Below are 9,863 nucleotides of genomic sequence, written 5' to 3'. Positions count from 1 at the left end.
TACAGATCTGAGAGTACTCGCAGTTACTGACAGCTAGTTCAAAGCCACTAACAACTAATAAAAAAAATCATGCATCTAAGACTAAATTATCAATCCGTACGCATCCAACATCCAATCGATTTAGTGTACAGACGTCATAAACAGTCAGAGAAAAACATGACCTTGTGCAATGCCAAGATACAGGTATCGACAGGTTGTAGATCCATGAATGTGTATATCGTTATAACAATAATATTTAGTTTGCTTTTAATTTACTTATAACAAAATCAATATCAGTACCAATAAAAACAATATTTAATGATCTAATTACAGTGTTGAATTGGTAACCTTTTAGAATAAGTTTATTTAAAGGATCGATAAGTTTACCAGGATCGTTTCTAAATTTCCGGGCACGGTAAACAATATTGCCGTAAAAATGAGGATGTGCAATCCCGTTTGAAATAAGTTTTCTACAGGTACATTCAAACTTTAAAACCAAATCTTTATATCTGCGGAAGAATTTAGTAAAGGTTTTAAGTAATTTGTGGCAACGTAACGTTATTATGTACATGACGTCATAGATAAATACTTTCAATTTAAAATTGGACAGTAAAAGACAATAATAAAAGATCATTCAGTATAATAAATTTTTCGCTTCAGTTGATAATGTTTTCTCGGGATAACAATCTGCTCTATCACCCTCTCAGCTATGTGTTATTTATATAATGTACAATATTAAACTTTACCTTCAAAAGTATTTCAATTTTATCGTTTATCTCATTTATTTTATCTTTGAAATAATTCCAATGAAGATATTTATCCCGTTGTCAAACGATAGATATAATATCTATTACATCTATGGTCAAACGTACTGCCGTAGATTTTATTCCTAACAAAAGCATTTTATCGCACCGCAGGTAAATTATGACGTTGTGATTGGTTAAACACGTGGTGACCCCCTATGGATCCGTTAGGGGGGGGGGGGTAGTAAATTTCATAGGGGTTCATGACGTCACGTCTACTGTTAAGGTGGCTGGAGTGTCTTCCTCCGTCTTGAATTTTGAAAAAGCAGATAACAATCGGTCTAGATAATAATGAAATGTGCAAATTTCGAGAGTAGTATGTAATTCATGTGTAAGACTTTTCATGTTAATATAGAAAATTATATGTTTTATCATATTTACGGCTGATGTTGTTGTAATTCATTTTTTTTTTTTTTATTTTTCTACAAAACGCGGCAGGAAAAGTCCCGTGTGCGATAAATTTGTTATACGGTTCACTACTGACCCCCTACGAACCATAGAGGATGAGTAAAATCCATAGGAGATTCGGCCTTCGGCCTCACCCCCTATGGATTTTACTAACCCTATATGGATCCGTAGGGGGCCAGTAGCGAACCATATAACTTATAATGTCATACATTCTTTGACGCAATATATCGATTGGAATGAGCCGTACTGCTATAATTCGTTTATAAAAATAGAAACTAAGTTAAGAAAGTTCAAAAGAGGAACAAACACAATGGCTTAAAATTCATTATTTCAACATAAATGCAAGTTTTATCAAACAATTGTTCCTGTCTTCATCCAATATCTAAATGGAAAATTAACAAACTTACATTGAATTAATGTGTAATTGGAAGAAAGCAAATAATATTTCTACGCATGGTGTTTTTCACAAAGAAAAATCAGTTTTACATCCTCAAGATGTTTTGTGCACAAATGATTTTCGCTAGGTTTCTCCTCATCAAGCAATGTTAAAGCTTCCTGGTGAATATAGCTGATTCGTCAAATAACTCGATCCATAAAACCTATAAAGTAGTCATTTAAACCAAATACAGATATACACATGTATTTAAAGAATTACAAAATCTATTTCATATTTTAAAGAAAGAAAAATGTTGATTCTTTAAAGAAAACACATAAATAATTATTTCCATTTGTTTTACTTACAAAATGTATCTATATTTGGAATTTTTCTCACATAGCCGTTAATGTACATACTTTTTTTTAAATATTTTTCGTCGCTTACAAAACGCCGATATAGTGTTATACATCTGAAATAATGTTTACAGTCATATCAAATAGGGTTACACCATCTTAGTATAGAGGGGAAAACAATGCAAACGTATGATACAGATTGTAATGCCCCCGAAATCAAAGGTTTGGTAAGTCAAATAAGAACTTCTAAACCTTAAAGAGCTTAACAGAAGAGCCATCATTAATGTTCATTTATAATTTATTTATTTATAAAAAGGGACTACTAATATATTGAAAGGAACTGTTACGTATCCGGATAGAAGCCATACAAATAAACCATCGGATGAAAAAACAGGTATGAATAAATCTAAAACTCTTGAATTTAATCGGAAAATGAGCAAAAATAAAAACCTAGCAAAAATTTCTCACTTTACAGTTATTGTACCACGTAACTGTATATACAGATCATTACCATTTTTCAGGATTAAAACTGTTTAAAAAATTTCATCCGTCCGAAGTGCTATTCCAGATATACCTCCATCAGGATATGATCAAACTCAACATTTTAGACTAAGGGATATATGAATACGTAGAAACAATAAAAACATAAGCGATGTGTCTGTAATAAACTACTTCACAGATTTTTTTATTAGAGCTTATGAATCATGCAGTATTTACAGTATTCTTATGCTACTGAAATACACTTAACAAACCGGATTACACCTTTGACATGAAAACTGAAAGATATCAATGTTTACTGTATTATTTATAATATCCAATCCTATAAAGAACATCTTCCGAAAACTGCAGAATTTGCCTCAGAATGATGGTACTTAAGGGGACTAATAGACCTCCAGCATCTACATTGAACTTTTTTAGAATAACCTTCTTAGCTTAAGCTAGACCGAAAGGTAGATTGAAACTAAGAAATAATGTAGAGTAAAAGAAAAAGACCTTAATAAAACAGCTATATAAACTCATAAAGGATAAAACCGCATAAGATCTGATTTGCCTTAGAGCTAGATCAGTTTGCGTAATTGATTTCCCATAGGCGGTAATGGTAACATTTTCCTCTGTAGCTCATTCCATATCAGCTGCTACCTTATGTTTATTACAAAATCATAATTAAGAAACATAAAATTTACGGAAAATGGATTATTGAAACCAGGACAAAACAGAAGCACTCACTACAGGGTATATGCCACTCCATTGAAAGTTCCATAAATGTAATGAAAACGTATGATATCGAACTTAGTGTTCTACATTATTTCTCGAGTAGCCATTGCCGGATACGTTCGAGACCAAAATTCTGGAAAACCAAAAACAAAATACGCCGAACATCAGAAAAAACCAAGGTTGACATCCTTCAAAGATCAAGTTTGCCTTTAAGGAATGCAACCATAATTTTTGTGCAATAACATTACTTTCTGGAGATTTACAGAATTAATCAAATCGAATCCACACTCAGTCAAAATGTCACAATTGGAAATAGGACATATTCAGTAAAATTACAAATTAGAGGACTATTCTGTTATCTTTTGACCTAAGACTGGGAAAACCTGTCGTTAAGGAGTTGAAGCACTATCATATCGTATCATTCAGCGAATTCGTGATAATGACGGCTAAACTTAATAATGGTCGATTTCAATCGTTCTTTCTCATAACTCTGTTTGAGCAGTTTTTGTGTAAGGAGCACATTCCAGTTACTAAAGTCCGTGAACATGCACGAGCGTATCATATCAATTGAGATATGTAAATGTCAAGCAACGGTACAGAAGTTATGTTACTGCTGAGAAACGGAAACTTGACAATTGTTGAGTTAAAATCATTAAATGTGTCATAGATTTCAGATTTAGGTAGTTAATCTGTATGAGTATCGAGGAAAGGATCAAGATAATAAGCGGATCTATAAACCGACATTGCAAGAAGATTAAGCCACTTCTTAGTATTAAGATTCTGAAAACAAAATAGTATGACAAATATTTTTACAGAACACTCTACCTATGTTCACAAGACATTAAACTCTCAGATATTAGTAATTATAATTACGTTTTACTAGTTTTACATATTTAATGTAGTTGACATGACCAGGGTCAGCATGTATTACAAACTACACATAACTACATTCACATATAGAAGAAAATGTCAATACAAGCTTGACAAAACCTAGTACAATAGCAGATTTATAAAGGCAGCAGTAGTATACCGCTGTTCAATGGTCATGAATCGACTAAGCGAAAACAAATCCGGGTCACAAACCAAAACCAAGGGAACCCATCAACTATAAGAGGAAAACAACGGAACAACAGAAACAATGAACTGCAACAAAAGGTAGCAATACACAGTTAGGAGTTTGGTTTCGCATTTTGGCCCCGGTGGATTTTTCAAATATGAAAGTTATTGTGTAATAAAATTCATTTTTAGACAGCTGAGTACTAATTTAGCCTTCAAAGGTGGTTTATAAGAACATCAAGATTATTTTTTACATGTTTTATGGGCTATTTTCTGTTTGACTCTCCGTATTTTCATAGCTAGACCGGTCATCGGTCCAGAAATTAATGTAATGTTTACAAACACTTTTTTTCTACACGAAGTTTTTGACGCAATTTTACAAAAAAATGAAATGAAAGACATATAATTTTCATTGGATTTATTGAAAGATATATGTAAACAGTTTCAGAAAAGGTATTACTTGAAGCGATTGAAATTCGACTTTTGGTCAAATTTTGAGGAAATATGTGACATCTTTTCCCCCCTTTTTGTTATATTTTATAACAAACAAATGCAGATTGTTGCCATGGATACACCAAAAAGAAATTATATTTTACCATTTTATATACTAGATTTGAAATCTATGGAAGATTCTGATTACATACATATGCACATATATGACACAAACAGTAAGCTTAATATTGCAAGAAGGCAATGAAAAGGGGATGGTAAAATTTATGAGGGAAAATTTTAATATTTTTTCCTAACTGTTTATTGCTACCTTATGGCATACTTACCAAGCTCAGAATTGTATAATTTAAGACTTTTCATACCACAAAACTATTGATATTTAGATTCTAAATCAACTTCTGAAGGGATTAAGTGTTTAAGAATGACAATACATGTCAATTTTATTGTTTACAGTCCTTAGCAACCAAAATTAGACATTTTGGGACAAGGCTTATAATTGTACTCTATTTGCTTAACCCTTGCGTCTGGAGGATTGCGCAGTATGTAGTAGCCTAAGTATTGAATGTTTTGTATTTTTTCTTGCGAATATATCAAATTATTATTTTTATCAAGATTTCATGTTACATTTTGACATATATTAAATGTATAGTTGATTCAGCTGTAAGAAATTGATTCCCCATTACCAAGTACTTTAATCAAGTCTTTGGTATACATTAAACATAAAGATTAACATTTTCATGCTTGAAATTGTTAAATTTTGAACAATTTTGCATCATCAGAGGTCTTATAAAGATTTTCAACATTAAAAAACTGACAAAAGAGGTATAGTTTTTAAGATTTTGCCAAAAATTGAGGTAGAAACAAGATTTTACTCTTTGACTTGGCACCTTTCTTTAAATCAGTTTTTGTCGCGTTTCAGTGTCAACTGCTAACCTTCGTAAAATATTCATTACTCAACCAATTTTCAAAAATAAAAGGCCATTTTACTCCTTTTAGCTAGCAGAACACAGAAAATTAGTTAAAAGGGAGAATTGGAAAAAAATATTTACTATTAAGGTAGCAATACACAGTTAGGAGTTTGGTTTCGCATTTTGGCCCCGGTGGATTTTTCAAATATGAAAGTTATTGTGTAATAAAATTCATTTTTAGACAGCTGAGTACTAATTTAGCCTTCAAAGGTGGTTTATAAGAACATCAAGATTATTTTTTACATGTTTTATGGGCTATTTTCTGTTTGACTCTCCGTATTTTCATAGCTAGACCGGTCATCGGTCCAGAAATTAATGTAATGTTTACAAACACTTTTTTTCTACACGAAGTTTTTGACGCAATTTTACAAAAAAATGAAATGAAAGACATATAATTTTCATTGGATTTATTGAAAGATATATGTAAACAGTTTCAGAAAAGGTATTACTTGAAGCGATTGAAATTCGACTTTTGATCAAATTTTGAGGAAATATGTGACATCTTTTCCCCCCTTTTTGTTATATTTTATAACAAAAAAATGCAGATTGTTGCCATGGATACACCAAAAAGAAATTATATTTTACCATTTTATATACTAGATTTGAAATCTATGGAAGATTCTGATTACATACATATGCACATATATGACACAAACAGTAAGCTTAATATTGCAAGAAGGCAATGAAAAGGGGATGGTAAAATTTATGAGGGAAAATTTTAATATTTTTTCCTAACTGTTTATTGCTACCAAAAACAAACGCCAACATACATGGAAACTGACTATAAGATAACAACTGCCATATTCCATATTTAAAAAAAATGGTGAGTTGAACCTGGTTTTATGGCTAGCCAAACATCCCGCTTATATGGCAATGTTAAAAATATCGCTAAAATGGCAACATTACGTGACAGGAATACAGTACAGATAAACACAAGAACACTCAGAACAGAGAAATACATAAATGATTATATATAATAGTACATTACAACATGTAACTCACAGAACAACAAGTTTTTCTCAATCCACGAAAATTGGTACCCACGAAAATGTTACTGCTGAGAAATGGGAAATTGGTAATTGGGAAGTTGAAATCATCCCGTTTGTCATAGATTTTAGTGTAAAGTCATCCATATGTGTCAATATTGAGGAAAAGATCAATGTATGAAGCAGTCCTTCTAGAATCAGTAGTATCCTTAATTTCAAGTTCATTGGGATATACGAGAGTTAAGTACTGACTGAAATATGGGTCATTCAGTGATAGGACATCATCAATATATCTGATAGTAAAATTAAAGGATTTCGCAAGGTGCTTTTTTTTTTTAAAAAGGTTCTATATGAATTCTGCTTCATACGAGCACAAAAACAAATCGGACAGTAGGGTGCACAATTAGTACCCATTGAAATACCGACTGTCTGTTGAAATATCAATCCTCCAAACTAAACAAATTTTTGTAGATCAAAAAGTCCAGCATTTTGATAATATCATCTTCAGTGTATTTTCTGATAGAATCAGTGTGGTTCTTCACAAAATAAGAATTTTTATAACCCAAAACAAGAAATTTATATCTACGATTCCTATTTTTATAGATAAAGCTCTGTTTAATGAGTAATGAAGTCGATCTTTCAGTTGAGCAAGGGGAATAGTAGTGTAAATAAAGGCAACAGTAGTATACCGCTGTTCGAAATTCATAAATCGATTGAGAAAAAAACAAATCCGGGTTACAAACTAAAACTGAGGGAAACACATCAAATATAAGAAGAGAACTACCACACAACAGAAACACAACATTAAAATGTAACACACACAGAAACGAACAATAATATAACAATGGCCATTTTTAGAAAAAAATGTTGGGTTGAACCTCATTTTGTGGCTAGCCAAACCTCCCGCTTTTATGGCAATGTTAAATATAACATTAAAATGACAACATTACATGACAGGACTACAATACAAATAAATGGGAGAACATATAGGACAGAGAAACATACGAATAATAGCTAACAAAAGGTACCAGGTTTAAAATTTAATACGCAAGACGCGCGTTTCGTCCACACAAGACTAACCAGTGACGTTCAGATCAAAAAAGTTCGAAAGCCAAAACAAGTACAAAGTTGAAGAGCATAGAGGACCAAAAGTTCACAAAAGTTGTGCCAAAGTTGTGTTAAGCGTAAGAAAATCAAAAGTCAAAATTGCTAGATTGTGATCTAAGATTTCGCAGTAGATCTTTAGAATTTTTAAGTATCCACATCTGATTGACACCACTGGTTGAATATATCTCATCACAATATTTTTAAGGCCATCTTTTACTGATGAAAGAATAGTAGTCAGCACTTTAGAAAGATGTTTAGTCGAAGATCTTGATGACCCAGCTATGTATCGTTCTTTATAAGGAGATTTGTGAAGTTTTGATATCCAGTATAATAACGGTAGACTTTTTCGTTTTGTTTGATGTTAATACCAAAAGAAAGAAGAACAGATTTGTGATTTTCTAAAATTTCATCCTTTGTAAATGATGTTAAAGAATATGTAGGATTACCAGTTTAGCTGTTTATTCCAAGCTCTTTTGTGGGTCATTCCACGTAATGCTTTTTACATATGAAGACAAAATTGTTGGAGGCTTTATCTGCTGGAACAACGACATATTTGTCATGCAAAAAAGATGAAGCATCCATAACCTCCGGGTTCTTGAATGGGTTAAAAACTCTTGTGCTCAGTTTGACAAAACCTAGTACAATAAATTATTTACATAATAAGCATAACAAAACAATTTGTATTCAAAAATTTTTTTGTTTGTTTAAACTAAGCTCTCAGGCAAAGTTGACCTTAGATTGATTTGGCTATTCTGTTCATGTCCTGTTTTTTTGTCATTTAGTTCTCTAACTCTTTCGGTTCTTATACATCATTGGCTCAAAAATTCGGCTTTGAGTATTCCTGGGGAAGAAAAATCCAGAAAACGCTTCGGAAAAATTAAGTGTTGTTTCATTTTTTTATAAAAAAAAAAAAGTCACCATTTTGTTGTCAATCATATAAGATAATATACTTACTTGTTAATCCTAACACTTTTGATTTTCCTGATCATTTAACTCATTAAATTTTTTTATTTGCTTCTTCCAGGAAAAGAAGATGACGATAAGATCGTATTCTATGCTGGAGCAGTTGGTTTATTAGTAATGGCCATTCTTATTGGAATGCTACTAAATGGAGTTAAGAATAAATATTGCTCTCGACAAATAGTATCTGAACAGAAAGATGACGACAGGCACGAGCCAGCAGAAGCGTCACTAGAAATGTACAGTTATGAATATATTGATGAACAACAGATAACAGATCAAAACCCATGCTCTGTTCCTCCTAGTTTGCCAGTTCCAAGAAATGTTGAACAAAATCAATTAAATGAAACTTCAGAAAACAATCACAGAGATTCAATTGATGCTAAAAATTGTTTTAGAGTGGAGGATGAAGGGTATCTAAATCCTTATCAACCTATACAAGTGGCGAACATTTATAAACATGAATATAAAGCAATTGGTGTTGAAATTACAACAAATAAACAAGCCGATGAATATTTACACCCATACAACTCTCTGTTGAAACATGGTATGCCCGAGAGTCATGAGTACAAAGACTTGAGAAACGAAAACATCAAATCTGAGATGGAATCCTCTGAAAGTAATAAATTTTAGTCTTTTGTTTAAAACCAACAAGTATAACATCACGAACTTGGTTTCATACTGTGTTCAATTCATGTTCTGTAAAGTTATTTTTTTATTGTATATATATTTTTGTTAATGTGTCTTAAACTTCCCCTAGAGAAGTTAATTTCTTAACAACATATTGACCCGGTGAAAAATTAATTCAGTCTTCTCCGATTTTTTCAAAGATCCCGTATAACTTTTAACTTAAAACTTGATATTTTTATGGGTGCAAGTATAACTGGAAAATCTCTTTAAAATTACCTCATGGAAAAAATTGCTTTCATAATACTGACTGTGTACTTGCACTTTTGATTAAACATGGCGCATTAAAACAGGTTAATAGACTTAACAAATATATGGGGTATCCATCCATGGCACAAATTCAGTACTTGCACAGCAAAAAAACACACACAAAAAGCAAAGAAACAGCACTTTCAGTTTGTCCGATATACCTCATACCTATATGAGTCTTTTGATTTTTAACATTTGTTTTATTGAAAAATATTCTAAAATCGATAATGTTAAATATTAGCAAATGTTTTTTTCGATGAGAATAC

At 31.8% G+C, this 9,863-nt stretch overlaps 1 long non-coding RNA gene across 1 annotated transcript; it reads left to right on the top strand.

Annotated features, from left to right (window-relative positions):
- The first annotated feature begins 2,220 nt into the window (after positions 1-2,220).
- LOC127732740 (uncharacterized) lies at positions 2,221-9,384 on the top strand. The gene is made up of 2 exons (XR_007996412.1): positions 2,221-2,313; positions 8,726-9,384. It is a non-coding gene; the product is annotated as an uncharacterized LOC127732740 (long non-coding RNA).
- Positions 9,385-9,863: the final 479 nt, after the last annotated feature.

This window comes from Mytilus californianus, unplaced genomic scaffold (genome assembly GCF_021869535.1).
Source record: "Mytilus californianus isolate M0D057914Y unplaced genomic scaffold, xbMytCali1.0.p SCAF_26, whole genome shotgun sequence".
Classification (NCBI taxonomy): Eukaryota; Metazoa; Mollusca; class Bivalvia; order Mytilida; family Mytilidae; genus Mytilus; species Mytilus californianus.
This window is presented reverse-complemented; position numbering and strand designations above follow the sequence as displayed.